This window comes from Hemicordylus capensis, chromosome 2, assembly GCF_027244095.1.
Source record: "Hemicordylus capensis ecotype Gifberg chromosome 2, rHemCap1.1.pri, whole genome shotgun sequence".
NCBI classification, from domain to species: domain Eukaryota; kingdom Metazoa; phylum Chordata; class Lepidosauria; order Squamata; family Cordylidae; genus Hemicordylus; species Hemicordylus capensis.
In genome coordinates, this window is record NC_069658.1 from 315,564,141 (window position 1) to 315,579,854 (window position 15,714).

A 15,714-nucleotide genomic window follows, 5' to 3' on the forward strand; every position below is an offset into this window, starting at 1 on the left:
AGCACTTCACTGCAGATCAGTGGCAGCTGGAGTTCATAGCAGTGTCAGTATCTACTCTCAGTTCCTGCCTTTTCGGTAATGAATAGAAAGGCATTGCAGAGCTCTGTATAAGAATGAAAAGTCAGCCTTCATGCCTAATATAAAAAGAGAGAGAAATTTTGTGAAAATAAAATATTGTGTTAGGCACAATAAACCTGCTTCCTTCTGATTATTACAGGTGCTCTCTTCCTGATATATAAGCATTGTTACATGCATAAATATCAGGAAGATGTTTAATAGGGCTATGACCTATTTTCCATGGCTTTAACTGCAGCATTTTCTTGATAGTTCAGTGAAAGAATTAAATGATGCCATCCCAATGACTTTACATACACTCTTCCCATCTACTCAAACATATATTAACTTCTATACTTAGAATATAACATTCTGTTTGCAGCATGTGGGATTTGATAAATTTGGACAAGGAATCTTACCAGCCATCAATGGATGTTGTTGTTGTTGTTGTTATTATTAATTCGATTTATATACCGCCCTTCCAAAAATGGCTCAGGGCGGTTTACAAAGAGAAATAACAAACAAATAAGATGGCTCCCTGTCCCCAAATGCTCACATTCTAAAAAGAAACATAAGACACACACCAGCAACAGTCACTGGAAGTACTGTGCTGGGGGTGGATAGGGCCAGTTACTCTCCCCCTGCTAAATAAAGAGAATCACCACGGTAAAAGGTGCCTCTTTGACCAATTAGCAGGGGTGTGACCAGTTAGCAGGGGTTATCATGTTGTTGATCTGTCAAACTTTCCTCAAATTGTCCAGCCATGATGAAGTGAAAAACAAAGACAACAGACTGAGAGATTCTGAAGCAACACATTTACGCTGGAAGAAAATGGCAAGTCCAAGTCCAGCCCAAAACAGATCCAAGGGTGCCCGGGACTTGAAATTCAATAACAAAGTCAAGTAATCCTGCATTTTGGTGCTATCCTTTATCTATGAAGACAATAGAAATTCACAATGAGATGAGTTAAAACCCTCCCCCTCATTTTTGTCCATGCCTACCAACATTAGCCTCTTAGTTATGGCCTGCAGGCTACCAGTGGCCTGTAAACTGTTTCTAGGTGGTCACTGAGGATTAAACCACATTTTACATGGATATGTGTATACAGTGAGCCTCTTCTCACGAGCAGAAGGGGTCTTGTGGGCGGGCTGAGGGGAAAGCGGGTTAATCCTACCTTCCCCACAGATGATCATCTTCCATTCCCTGGGCCCAGACGAGCAGTGGTGGCTCCCAGCAGCTCTGAGGGTTGGGATGCCAGGACGCACCGATGTGTGGCACCCCCGAGCTCTGATAATGCACAGCATGAGCGTGCAGTGCATTGTGGGGATCCCTTCCTCTCTCCAAGTGTGCCAGCCCAAGTGTGTAAGCGGCTGTGGCTGACTCATGAACATATAAATGAGGTTAAGGGTGTTGGAAGTGAAGGACTTTGCGCTGTCTCTTGTCTCAATGACAGTGGAGGACAGACCAGTGAGTCAGAGGGCTAGAGGGTCAAGACATTGGCCATCTCTTCTCTACTGCTCTGATACTGTCTCTTTGGCATGTAGATTGCTACTCTTAGGGAGTAACTTCCTTCCTTCCTGCTTTGCACTTCTTCCTCCCTTTCTCTCTCTGTTCCTTCTACCTTGCAACATGCAAGCTCCTCTCCCCTGCACCATGTGTGCAGAGATGCAGAATCCATCTGCATCCAGCTAGATAGATAGATTAGAGATCCTAACTCCTCACTTTCCTATCTAGAATGGAGTTCTCCAATAAATATCATTTATATTGATTTGAAACTATGAACTGGCTCCAAGTTACTTGCACGCATGCCTAACTAAATTCCACTGTGTTGTGCCTCTGTGCACTCTGCTATAATGAAAAAGGGTTTTCTCCTACCAGAGTGAATTCCCAACAAAGGGAGTGCTCACTCCCTTAACTTCATTGAATAGGTTTGATCCTGGTGGTTCACATGAGCATGCAAAACCAGGCGAGGCTCCCTTAGCCCGGTTTCACATGCGTGTGTGAATAGCCTCAGTCTTTAAATCCTAAATGTTGCTTCAGTTTGGGCAAAGAAGTCTTGGGAGAAGGCTATTTGGAGCAACGTAGTGGTGGAGGAGAGGGGGAATTTAATCCTTTCCTCCACCTACTGTTTTCTAAGCCATGCTCCAAGCTACTTTCCCCTCCATGAGGTTCCAACATACATTTATCCCCATAAAACTCCTTTTGGAACCCTGAGGAAGAAAAAAAATGGCTTGTGCGGTAGGAGTTGCAGTGGAAAGGTGTAGATACTCCTGTGGACTCACTGTAGTATTTTCTGGAGTTGCTACAGTGACCATAGCTCTGGGAAACAGTACAGTTCCCAGACAGATTCATGCCTTCCTCAGGATTCCAGGGAAGAAGAAAAAAAATCTGTCTTCCTGGTTTAAGTTTAAAAATGAAGCCAAAGAAGATGCTCTTTCCATACCTTACTTGGAGAAAAATAGAAGTAGAACCAGGCCGGTCTCTTGCCCATGCTGTTAAGAAACCAACTGTGCTGGTAAATAAGAGTTGGGAAAGGTGAAAAAGTGGCCAGACATCTTCAGAAGCAAATTGGTCATATTGCTCCAGGGGTGCTTCAATTTGGACCAAACAGGCAGTGTGTCTTTTTGGATCCAAATGGAAGCTTAAGTGGTTGAATTGGGTCAAATCTCTTCCAAACTGAATTAGACACCAAAGCTTCACACAGCTCTATTAAACATCCCCAATCCTTTTCTCTTTCACATCTTCACAGAAAACCATTTGCCCAGCTTCTTTTCACTACATTAAGCAGCCATTAGGGTCTATATGCATATGTTGTGTATTAAATATTGTATGACCTGAAATAATAATGAAAACAATAAAGGAAAGTGATGGTGAGTAATAAATTCAAATTCAATTTCTTTTGCTCTCTGAACTGAATGTGTAAGGTGAAGCGAGAGGAAAGCACTGCTAAAAAATGAATAAGAATTTCTGGGTTAATGAACCTAGTTCAGTTGCTGAATACATGAAGTTTCATGTATCAGCTCCTCTGGCTGGTAGTATATCTACAGGGTTTTCTTGGGATATTTGCTAGTCAAGATGCTATTGTACAGGACCAATTCAAAGCCTATGCATTTAATACATCAGCATTAGGGTGTAAATGAACTGAGATTTTATTTAGAAGTCTTTCAAGTAATTTTTCACAGAGCTGCTGTAATGCAAGAAAACTTGATAGTCCACAGACAACAAACAAACCAGAATGGCTTTTTGCTTTGAACCTTTTTTAAAATGACATGTAAACGTTTTGACTATATAATAAAAATGTATGATTTACTGGCCTTATGCAAAACTCCCATTCATTTCAGTTAGATTGTGTGGTAAATGCTGAGTCAGGTATTGATCTAGCATATGTGGTCTTAGGTTTTGTGCATAATATCTTAGAGGGTTTATATGTCTTTGTTGACATTGTTCCTGTGTAAACAGCAAACCAAATGGACGCTTTGCATCCATTTTGGTAACAACTTGCTGAAATATTTTTTTAACTTGCCACATGATGGCACTGTTTACTCAAAAACAAAAGCAGTTAAAAGAAAAGATTCTGAACACACATTATTCTTTGAAGAGGTATGACCTTTCCTCTGAGCATTTGATGTTTCTGTTATCATAATAAGAATAGTTTTACTATGTTTATTTCACCGATAACTCTGATTCAGAAACATCCGTCTCCAGATTGTCTTGAGATTTAATATCCGCAACAGCCAATGGGGGCCTTTAGTGCCAGATGATTTACATACATATAACTGAAAATGCCAACCTTGCCTTGCTGAGTTTACAATTGCTAACCATAGTATCAACTCGTTTTGACAAGTGCTTTTCTCTCTCTTTAACTGCACATGCACCCCCTGTTGTATCTGAAACCCTTTGCTGGAACATGTGAACTATATTTAGCCTTTTTAAAATGACATGATGCAACAAAGAGGTGGAGGTTGTCAAATCAGGCTGTGCTCCTTTGTATTCTCAAAGTATTGCTACTATATAATCAGTACCTGGCTTCCACAGCATCAGAGGTTTACATACTCCGTTAAAATAAATAGAGATCAAATGTCATTTCCCCCGGTACTTGCAGGTTTCTCTTTAAAGATGGCTGCCAGGGTTTGCAGCCCCCTTGATCTCTAGGTGGCATTTCAGCCAATGTAAAGGAATTAAAGAGAAGTGACAGCCTTAAAAGGAATTTGTACCTATTCCTGGCAAAGAAACCTAAGAGAAAGCAAAAGTATTTTCTCGGCTTTACATAACATTCCTGCTTATATGGGGACAAGGTGCTCATTATTCATTCAGCTAAATTGTTTTGTAAGCCTCCAAAATATATTGCTATACAGAACATTCAATGTTCTCTCTGTGGGTTTAGCAATCTGTATAAACACCCCACTGTCCCATTTTACCACAAATAGAAATCTTTACAGTAAACAATTCATTCAGCTAGTGTACACAGGATAGCCCTACAGCAAATATTCATATCACAGACTGCACTAAAGGACTATATTAATAATCATTCAGTACTGCGGAACCATGACCTTCATGCAATGAGAGGTGAAAATGCTGAGCAAATCTGAGCCACATATTCTGAAAAAGCGCTGGCACATTTAAGCAGAATTTTTTTCCCCCAGTGGAAGGAGTAGATACTGGGTGTGGCTCTTACAACTGTGATTGTCGCCCCCCCCCCCTTGTCTGAGTTTCCTGTGTGTATCATGTACCTTCTCCCATTACCATTCACATGGGCTGGAGTTCCCCCACTCACCAGAACTGGAGAGAAGAGATGCTTGTAACAAAGTAGGACCTCTTACGGGGATGGACTTCAGAGAACTACAACACCAATCTTGTCTTTAGCACTGTGCTGCCGGTGGTGCATGCCCCTTTTGTGGGCCACTTCAGTTTTGTTTTGTTTTTTAAAGAAGAGACAACATTGTTCATCAAATGACTTTGGACCAAAATGGAGGAATGGATAATGTTTTTAGACAGACAGATTTAATTTTTAGGGGTCTACTAGAAAAGAACAAAAAAGGAAACTTAATAGGGTTCATGACGGATCGGATTGCAAAGATGTTGGAATTTGAAAAAGAAGAACCTATATATTTCGAATGTGTTAAAATATTTCTTTAAGATCTTCAAATTTATTGCATTAAAACAGGTGGTAAAACCTTGTAAAAACATTGCTAAAAATGTTTTTACCAAAAAAAGCATTAAAAATGTTTTTTTTTAAAAAGCATAATAATTATGTTTTTAACAACTTTTAAAATATTTTTACAAGGTTTTATCACCTGTTTTTACAAAATAAATTTGAAGGTCTTAAAGAAATACTTGGGAGTCCTTTTAAACATGCGCATTGCATGGCCAGCTTACCAATTTATATGTGTTAAAATAATTAATTCTAAATCAGCTAGTGAAGTATATGCACAATTAATACATTTAAGAATTGTTATTTCTACGTATTTAAATTAATAGCATAAATCAAGGAACTAGCAAATAATATTAAATATTGGTCTCTACTATTTTGTATGTCTTCATATGAATGGTTTATTAAGCTGTTCCTTGAGTTATGCAAAAACAAGTTTTGTGGTACCTTTCAGGGCTACCACATTTAATGTTGATGAGCTTACACTTCCTCTAATGCATGACATGCTATCGAGAGAAAGAGAGAGTACACACACACACACACACACACACACACACACACACGGTGTGAATGGTGGGGTCAAGAAGTCTTTTCTTCTTCTCTCTTTTTCTATACGTATCTGTTATGTAGATAAATAGAAAGACAGAACTGCTGATTGAGGATGACACTCACTTCATGCATCTGATGAATTGGACAGTAGTCCATGGAAACCTATGCTACAAAACATTTATTATGCTAAGATGGCACAAGACATTTTCTTGTTTTTGCTGCAACAGGCTAACCAGAGGGTGAGAAGAAGGGGCTGCCAGCAGCCTTCCCTTTGCCATGCTGCAGCAACCTACTCCACTCCCTTACTTCCAAAGGAGGTAATGGAGGAGAGGAGAGTGGGGGGAGATGCTCTACCCCACTATTCTCCTTTCTGCCACTCCATATCCAGAGGGAGAAAAAGAGGGAATAGAGACAGGGGAGCATCTGCAGAAGGAGCAGCAGTGGCTGATAGGTGGTACCTGCATGGATCACTCCCCCCACTCCCCAAGCAGGTCAGGACAGGGTGAGGAAAGGGGGGGGAGTGTGATCTGGCAGGAAAGGGAAAGTTGGGGGACAAGTGGAGTGGTATCTGCTGTGGCAGGATGGCCTCCCATGTCTTGAAGCAACCAGCCCATTGCACATCATGATAGGGCTGTTCCTAGAGGTACTCTCTTGCCCCAAAAGGTGCTTTCAGCCACTGTGTTCCAGTCTGTTCCCTAAACTGCTTCTTTCTTCACACCTGAGACCAGCCTTTCTTGTTAGTTAGGGGGTGTCACCCCCTACCACCAAGCCAAGATGGCTTTTTTATTCTAAGCATTCCAGAGAGATCTCTTCCAGAGATTCTTAGCATTCCAGAGAGATCTCAATTAGGAAACAACTACTAGCCACTGAAGAACTGAAACTAGGCATTCTGGGCAATTATTCAGTAATCTGCCTTACAAAAAAATGGCCAGCAAACAGCCATTTCACCATTTTTGTTACCAAGTAGTATCAGAATCAAGGCCAACAATTTGTCTACATTTTCAGTTCAGGAATCTATGCCCTGGAAATATTTTACACTGGAGGGTGCAATTTAAATCTTTAATACAAGAGTAACCATAATACTCTAATGCTGGACTGCTTGGTCCACCTCAGAATGGGCTGATGTCTCCAACTCCTGAAATCAAAAATTCTTGGTGGGAAGAGGAGGAGCCCAGATCAGATCTTGAGTGAACCCAGAACTCAATAAAGATAGCTGGGGGCAGAATTAAGTGGGCTCTGGCAGGTCCAGGGGAGAGCTCAGTGCAATATCTGTCTATTCACTTTAGATATACAATGAAAAAAATGATTGGCTGAAAGCAGGGGAAAACATGCTTATCCTTTGATCTGGGAGTTAGCCTGAAAACAAAAACAACACCCAGAAGAGATTTTTGTTATTGTTGTTTTAAGAAGGGTTCGAGTATCAAAAGTTTACTGGCTCAGAGATCCTGACTAAATTACTCAACAGAAATAACTGAAATCAATAGGACAAGTTAATCATGACCAGCTTGTTCTATTAATTGCAATGGGACTTGCGTCAAATAATTTTGGCAGGATGTCAGCCACTGGGATTTCTAATTTTTTTTGTTTGAAAATTATTTTCTGCAATTTCCCCCAGAATGTTTACAGGGGACCGATACAGATGAACACCAGCCTCAACACACTATTAGGGTGGGGATGTGTTGAGAACATGCCCACTGTGACTTCATTGTAGGACATCCTGTGGCACTGTAGGAGTGAGCATCCTTTAATTGTGTCAGAGGTGTGTCCATCCAAATCACCCCTCTACATGCTCTCCAAAGCAGAGGGTTTTGAGTGCATATGGAGGGGTGATTAAGGTGAAGCTCTTCTCGCATGATTAAAAGAGGATGTTCTTTTCTGATGTCAGGCCAGGCATGTTCTTGGTGTGTCCCTCCCTGAACATGTGCACCAGCGGATGCTCCTCCAAACCAGCCTAAGTATGTTCATGGGAAAGGACCTAAGAAATGCTGTGTCTAAAAATAGGTTAGCCATCATCATAGCCATCAGATATAAACTGAAAGATTGACTGACAGCTAGACACTGCATTTGGGGGGCAATATTCTTGGTCCATTATTGACCTGTTGCCTTTGTTCCTACACTACATTACACCAGTGTTCCCTCTAACAGGGATTCCCAGATGTTGTTGACTACAACTCCCATAATCCCCAAGCAAAAGCCATTGCAGCTGGGGATTCTGAGAGTTGTAGTCAACAACATTTGGGAATCCCTGTTAGAGGGAACACTGCACTACACTACCTTATTTATTTATTTTTTGGTCAGTGTGTTAGAGAGAAAGGAATATGGGAGTTAGAAGCAACTAATTGCTTCTACGTGAGTTTATCACAGCAATTCAAATGGTTCAAAGGCAGGAACTGCCCTGAGAAGTAGAACACAATGAGCAGGGTCTCACGATCAGTGAGATCCGGTTTTTGCAGCTAAGCAGGGAGAGCGAGCTAAGCCCAAGTGCTAAGCCCGCTCTCCCCGAAGATGATCATGGAGGGAGCCCTGGGTGGCCGGATTGGCCGCCCACACGATTGCTGGCTCCATGATGGAGCTGGCGGGGGCTGGGGGGAGCAGGGGCCGATTGGCCCCTGGAAGCTCCAGCATGCCCTGCACGAGCGTGCAAGGCATGCTGGCGAGACCCCCGGAGCCGGGAGGTGGTTTTTTGCCTCCCCTCTGGGGTTCTCCTTATGAGTAGGCACAGTTCGGAGCTGCGCCGCTGCTACTCACAATCTTCAGGAACATGTTTGTAGAGCGCTCGCTCCGCAAACCTGGTTTTAGGGCAGGGGTACTTGAGCGGGATACCTGCTCTAGAACCACCGGGCTTGCAGCCAAGCCCGGTGGTTCTCATGATTACAGAAAATTGGGCTAGCGGAGGCTAGCCTGATTTTCTGCAGTCGTGAGAATAGCCCCAATGGCTGACATCCAAACTAAGATACTCAATGCATAGTACTATTTAGTACATTCTAAAGGACTAAATTTCAGTATGAATTCCATTTCATCAGCCAGTAATTGCACAAAAGAGTAGCACTTTCTCAAAAGAGTTGAGTAATCCCTTGCACTGGGATTAAGTGGTCATTGCAGGGCTCCTCTAGAGATTTGGGGCATTTCAGAATGGTCTGCATCAACCTCGGAAACCTTATTGCCATCCCTGGCATCTATTCAAGAAATGGGGGCAAGGAACCCACTTGCAGGATCTGTTCAACTCATAACTTTTTAGAGGCTGGGCTCGCCTGTGAACTCAGTGGTTCTCATGATGGGGGAAAAACTGGGCTGGGCTCCCTTAGCCCTGTTTTCCCCCATCATGAGAATAGCCTCCATGTGTTTGGTTTTGACTAGATGTTGCAATAGTATTTGCAACAAGAAATGAATAAGAGCTTTAAATGAAAAGCAGTGCATTTAATTATAACAAATATTTAAAACAGGGGAGATCAGTTGTGGATTCTCAACACTTAGAATCAAATGAGAAACTTTGTTATAAGCTGATTGAATGCCTGAATTTGCAGTGACCATTAGTATTTAGAAGAATATAGTCTATGAGAGGTAACTAGAGCCTAATAAACACATAAGGACTGGCTGGGGGCAGGGTGGCACTATGCACTGATATTGGTTAATCTTAAATTCACACACTGGCCAAATTCAGATGTAACACAAAACTGAAGTTAAACGGGGTTGGAACTCCAAGTTTGTCTGAAGTTGAAACTCTAGTATGTCTCAATTTGTGAAACTGTAATTTTGAGCCGAAAGTGACCTGTGGTTTGCTTTGCTAAACTCCAATTTGCACCTTCAGTTCGTGCAAAGGTTCACCACCGAGACCTCTGGTTTGGCAGCCAAAGCATTATGTCCAATCCCCGATGCTGCCATAACCGCAGTTTTGTGCTGATTTTGAATCCGCAATGATAGAGACAGTGGCGAAGTATGTCTGCCTGGGATACCTGCCTGGGTATCACAGTATACCTGCCTGGGATCACAGCCACTCCATGGCTGTGGTGGTTCTTGCTGGCCCCCTCTCTGAGCACCAGCCCCACCCCATCTGTCACCTAGCCAGCGATGTAGTTGCTCAGCAACAGGGATGCCACCACTTCCCATCCCAAGCTTGTCAGCCTGTCAAGTGGCACAGTCACATGGGGGCATTTCCTCTTCCCACTCTGTCCCTTGCTCTCCCACCTGGCAAGCAGGAGGGGAAAAGGATGGGATGATAGGATGGGCACTAAGTGCTTTGTTCCCCGAGAATGAAGCAGCAATGATGTAGAAGCACAAACACTCCAGGTGGCAACACAAGCAGGGCACCCCATCACAGTGCCAGAAGGGGAACAAATGGCTGGGAGGGGTGTACCCAGGGTTGGGTTTAAAAGGCAGACCCAGCCAGGGATTATCAAGCAGCCAATATTCTATTTTCCTAGGCTTACTCATGAGCAGGGCCAGGCAGCATGATCAGGGTTGCTCCAGTGAAAGGAATAATTCCTCATATGTGATGAGGATGGATGCTGGCCCTGGGCAGACCGCAGTAGCGGAAGAGAGTTCCAGGCCATGGGGTCACCCCTCACAACTCATGAGAAGAACTGTCAGAGGAGAGGGGAGAGAACTGCCAAGAAAAATCTCTAATAATGTGTGACTACAGAACAATCCCTTCTCTCATTGACCACTCTATTACGAGAGTGCCAGACCATTGGGGCTCTATACTGAGCCAGGTTGCTGTATGGAGGAAAGCTGTGGGGATGGGTACCTAGTGATGGTGCTCCCTGTCTTGGCAACTGCCACCAAGTAGTTAAAGCTTGCCCCTTGCAAGTCTGTACACCCATGTGGGCACGTGTACCCTTATTTGTGCCTCCTAACAATGACCCCACTCTCCTGGGGCCACTGGAAACTGGGGCTCCACTCTCCCATGATTCCCTGCACCAGCAGATCTGCATATAGTGCAACAGTGGACTGTGTCTGAGAATTCTGAATGGGTTTAAAGATCCATCCATGTGCCCAGTGTCCCCCCCCCCCACATTCGTGCATGCAGTCAGGCTCTGACACATGGAGCATCAAAATATCCTTTGGGTGCATTCAAGGCCTTACGGGTGGTTGGTTGTGGTGCTGGGTTTTTTTGTTTTTGTTTTTTTAAACAGCACTTCTGTTTTACCATTTACCAACAAGCAGGGCCCCCAGTGTTGGGTTAGCTCAACTTGTGAGTGTACAGTCTGTCAGAGTGTATAGTTGTGAGCGTACAGTCTGATGGGAGACCTAAGGCTTACAGTCCCATAGTCCTCCCCAGTAGACTGGTGCTCTCATGAGAGGGATAGACCACCAGCAGCAAGCTGCCAGCAGAGCAGAAGTGTAGTTTTGTCTGCATGGACTGCTTTGATGGGGTGATTATCCTACAGCATCCTAGGTCACAGTGGGACAGACCTCTCAGGATCCTTTGCCCTCCCTCATATACGTATCCTCTCCAAGGAAGTCTTCAGGTTCCCTTCCCTTTCCTGAGTAACAGGGAAATAATGCCTCCCAATATCCCCCCAATATGCCCCACCCACTCCCAAATCATGCTTGTGCAGGATTATTTAGGTGCAGGACTCTTAGGAGGGCAGCAATGCTATCAATGTCTGAGGAAGCGCTAGCGTGGCATGGCATTTAAAAGGATTTAAATACCCTTTCCATGCTGAGGGTGGGCAGACAGTTCCGAAAATGCACGATTATGCTCGGCACAATTGGCCCCTTCAAGACTGTGGCCAATTGTGGTTGCTCCATTGACATGCTGATGCTTTGCCCACAGTCTGACCATGGAGCTTGCTGGGCTCGGCCTTGATGGCCAAGCAGCAGGAGGAGCTCCCCTCTCTTGGAACTGGAGGTTGGTGGACCGCATTTGGATGAACATCTGCACTCCGATTTACCATTTAGAATTGAAACTGTGGGTTCACCTATCTTTGGTTTAGTGTCATGTCTGAATACGACCTGTCCAGATTCACTTGAACATACAAGTTATTCATTGGAATGTTTTATCTTCTGTAATGGTGAATATATAAACATAGCATAACATGGGCATTATATATATATATATATATATATATATATATATATATATATATACTGAAGAAAAAGGATGCTCCGTTTTTGAAGGTTAGCAATATTTTATCTTGAGTCCCTATGAACCTTTGTTTCATTTCCTTTTAGATTATTGTCCTTCATTGATACGCTTCAAAATAGCAGACAACCTGAGCTATAATCCTCCCTTTATTTTTCAGCCTTGGCACAGCATGAAAAGTGTTTAACCCCAGGATTGTGTAAGAGCTTCATTTAGAATCCTGTCTCTTAGGCTTTGTGAATAAAAACACAAGCTGAGAAAGGAACTGCAAGAAACTGAAAGCAATAAGTAAAATGCTCACCTGTTTGACATCTAGACATACTGGAAGAGTTTGTCTAGTGCCTGTGCCTCTATTCCTTGATTTTTCTTTCTTGTCCTCCCAGCTGTGATAAGCTCTGTGTGTGTGTGTGTGTGTGTGTGTATATCTGATTTGAAGTTTCTTTTTCCCCCAAACTAACAAATAAACAGGCAACCCATTATACACTTCTATATATCCTCTGCTCATATACCAAAAAATTATCACAGTTTGGGACAAAAATTATATCACAGCTATTTAAACTTAAGGCAGCAATAGAGATCGAGAGACACGTTAAACTAGACATCCTTAAGGATGGACTAATATCCTGCCTTTAATCTGCCACTTCCATGGTTGCTCTCATGCTGGTCAGCTTCTGTGATAAAAGGCTTCCTTCCATCAACATGATTTCTCTGTTTTCAGTAACACAGCTTTTCAGACACACCTTCCAAGATGTTCTGCTCGTGTCAGGAGCCTTTACATGAGTCCTCAATGGTTGCATGGGAGCAACCATTGAGGAGGCAGAGCCATATCACTTAGGCTACATGTAAGGAAGGCCTTTGAGTGATAGAACTTTAAAGGCAAAAATCACTGAAACATTGGCTGAATTCTGGCATCCAGAGTCTGCAGAACACTTACATAACCACAGCATCCTATTCCTGGAAGGGAAGAAAAGCCTCCTTTCCCCAGACAGAAATGGCAGAGAGAGAGAGAGAGAGAGAGACCTTGGCTTTGCCTTAACAGCAAGCCATGCTGCATGTAGGCCTATTGGAGGATTTCCCCCACCCCTTTCCTTCTGCTTGATGGCCATGAAAGACAATCTGTGGTGAAACAGCATTGCTGTTTACACCCCAGCAGCAGGTTTCACCTCCCATAAGAGCTGATTACATTTTTCTCTGGAATCTGATCTCTCACAGCTGTAACTACACACAAATACAGAAGGCTTCCTTTTCTCCTGTGAAAAATTACAACTGGATCATATTAAAGAAAGCTTACCCCTTGTCCCGTTCCTCAGTTTTGGAAGAAAGGTATTGCTATAACCATTGCAACACTAGCGTGTGCACAGTAAAGTGAGTGAAATTGTTTTGTTTTGTTTGGCTGCATATACATGGATTAGGAAGAAATTTAAGTTAATGTATATAAGGTTGATGTTTTGCTGCATCTGAAGTATTTGTTTTGTGAAGCTGTGGCCCAAGGGGCTCAGAGCTTTTGATTTTTCACTCTCAGAGCTTTCATTCTGTAAAACCAACCCCACAGAAACCTACAAATCATTCTGCAGACTTGCCTGATCTGAAAAAGCAGGTTGGGGATTTGGATTTGGCATGAGAGCTTTATCAAGGGGGATGCCACCACTGTGTGCTCACATTATTTCTGAAATCCACATGTCTAAGCACCTCTTAGGATCACAGCCTACCCTCAAAGTCTCAATTTTCAATTCTAAACATAAGTAAGACAATGATCATTGTTTTACATTATACATTGAGCAGTGAGAAGGGCTTGGTGGGTGGGGAGGAAGGTTCAGTTACCTTACCTTTCCCGCAGACTTGACATGGAGGGAGCTGTGGCTCTCTCGTGATCCTGGATTGCGCACCCAGATGATCCTCTGTTGCCCCTGACACCAGAGAGGTTGGGGGCCATCTCAGCCCCTGGGGTTCCCGTAATGCAATGTGCAAGTGTGTGGTGCATTGTGGGTATCCCCCGGCACCAGCCAGGAGCCCCGCAGTCTCTCAGCCCCAGCTGCAAGCAGCCGGGGCTGGCAGACGATTAAAAAATATGGGACTAAGGGAGCGCTTGCTCCTTTTGCCCTGCTTAAGAGGCTTGCCTCTTTGACGGGTTTGCTGCCAGGTGCCATGTGGCTCCCAGAAGTTCTTACGATCCGCTAAGACTGGGCTTGGCTTTCTTAGCCCAGTTTTGGCTGATAGTAAGAATAGCCTTGCCAGTTTCATTAATCCCTTTAAAACTATCAATTCTCAAAGGCTTTGGCTGTTTCATTTGAACTGAATATTGCTGATTAACAGGACTTCAGATTTTAAGCTGCTATCTAGAGCCCTTATCAAGGAATCTTTGAACAGCTCCCAGGTTTCTTTCAGAGTTTCTCATGTTTGTTTAAAATTTTGTAGAATCTAGGCCAAAATTATGCACATAGTAGACTTTTAGTTTGTGTTTAGCAAACATGATCAGATGGATGGATCAAACAGAGTTCTTGTTGTTCAGTGTTTAGTTTCTGTCTTTCTGGTTCCTTCCCCGCATTCCCCACCCCCATATATAGTCAATAAGCACACAGTACTGTTGTCTTGATATTTCCAGATACCAGTGTTGCTTTAGATAATATCCATGTTCAGTTGTTCATCTGAAATAGAAATACAGCAAATACTGCCTGTATGAACTACAGATATCCATAAATTAGGTCACACTTCAGTGGGGAGGGGGTATTATTTGAGAACTAAAGACAAAGTTCTACCTATACATTTCTTAATTCTTGGCACATTTTTCAAATAAACCTTAGCAACAAATCCCCTGTGTGCTGATTTGATCTTAGCTGACAGTTTTGCCTTTCCAGAAATGTTATAGTCAGTCGAGTTTGAATGATATAGTTTCTGAAATAGTATTTCAGATAAATTGGGGAACCTATCAGCTGCTGCTGTGTTTTGGACAGAGTAAATAAAGATATGGGTAAATGTTGTATGTTTATTTTCACATGTATATCCCATTCTTCCTTTAAGGGGCCCAGAGTAGTGTACATGGTTATGTTTATCCTCACAACAATCTTGTGAAGTAGGTTAGGCTGAGATATAAATGGGTGGTTCAGAGTCACCCAGTGAGTTTCATGACTGAATGGGGATTTGAACTTGGACCTCCCTGGTCCTACTCCAACAGTCTAACCACCAAGTGGTTATTTTTTGAATATGTAGTGGAGGAATAATAATGGACATTTATACAGTGTGGGGTTTTGTATTAAATAAGATATTTGAGAGGATAGTCTGGCTGTAAGGCTGAATAAAAGAGAAGCTATGGGTGCTGCTCCTAAATGGATATAAGGGAATGGAATGAGAAAGACTGAAAGAATGAAAAACTTCTACATTCAGCAAGTATTGAGATGCTGGTCAATTCACTGAACAATCTGTTTCCTGTTATTTCCCTGTTTCACATCAGTTAACTAATATGGGGTTTTAGTAAAGGTAAAGGTAAAGTGTGCCGTCAAGTTGATTTCGATTCCTGGTGCCCACAGAACCCTGTAGTTTTCTTTGGTAGAATACAGGAGGGGTTTACCATTGCCTCCTCCCATGCAGTATGAGATGATGCCTTTCAGCATCTTCCTATATCGCTGCTGCCTGATATAGTACCAGTGGGCATTCGAACTGGCAACCTTCTGCTTGTTAGTCAAGCATTTACCTGCTGTGCTACTTAAGGTTATGGGTGTTTAGTAGTTAGCAATAAATACCTCTCTGCTAAATTAATACATTAAATACTTGACTATTATTAGACTCACAATTTGACCAAATAATCTTTGGCCAATGAAATGGCCACACTCTGCCTAAGAAATTGAATTATTATTATTATTATTATTATTATTATTATTAT

The 15,714-nt window shown here is 42.8% G+C and overlaps 1 long non-coding RNA gene across 1 annotated transcript in view; it reads right to left on the reverse strand.

Moving 5' to 3' along the window:
* Positions 1–13,798, reverse strand: part of LOC128341913 (uncharacterized) — a 101,255-nt gene extending 87,457 nt beyond the window's left edge. The window contains exon 1 of the long non-coding RNA XR_008314663.1: positions 13,664–13,798. This is a non-coding gene — a long non-coding RNA (uncharacterized LOC128341913). The remainder of the gene's footprint in view (positions 1–13,663) is intronic.
* Between the last annotated feature and the right edge of the window lie 1,916 nt (positions 13,799–15,714).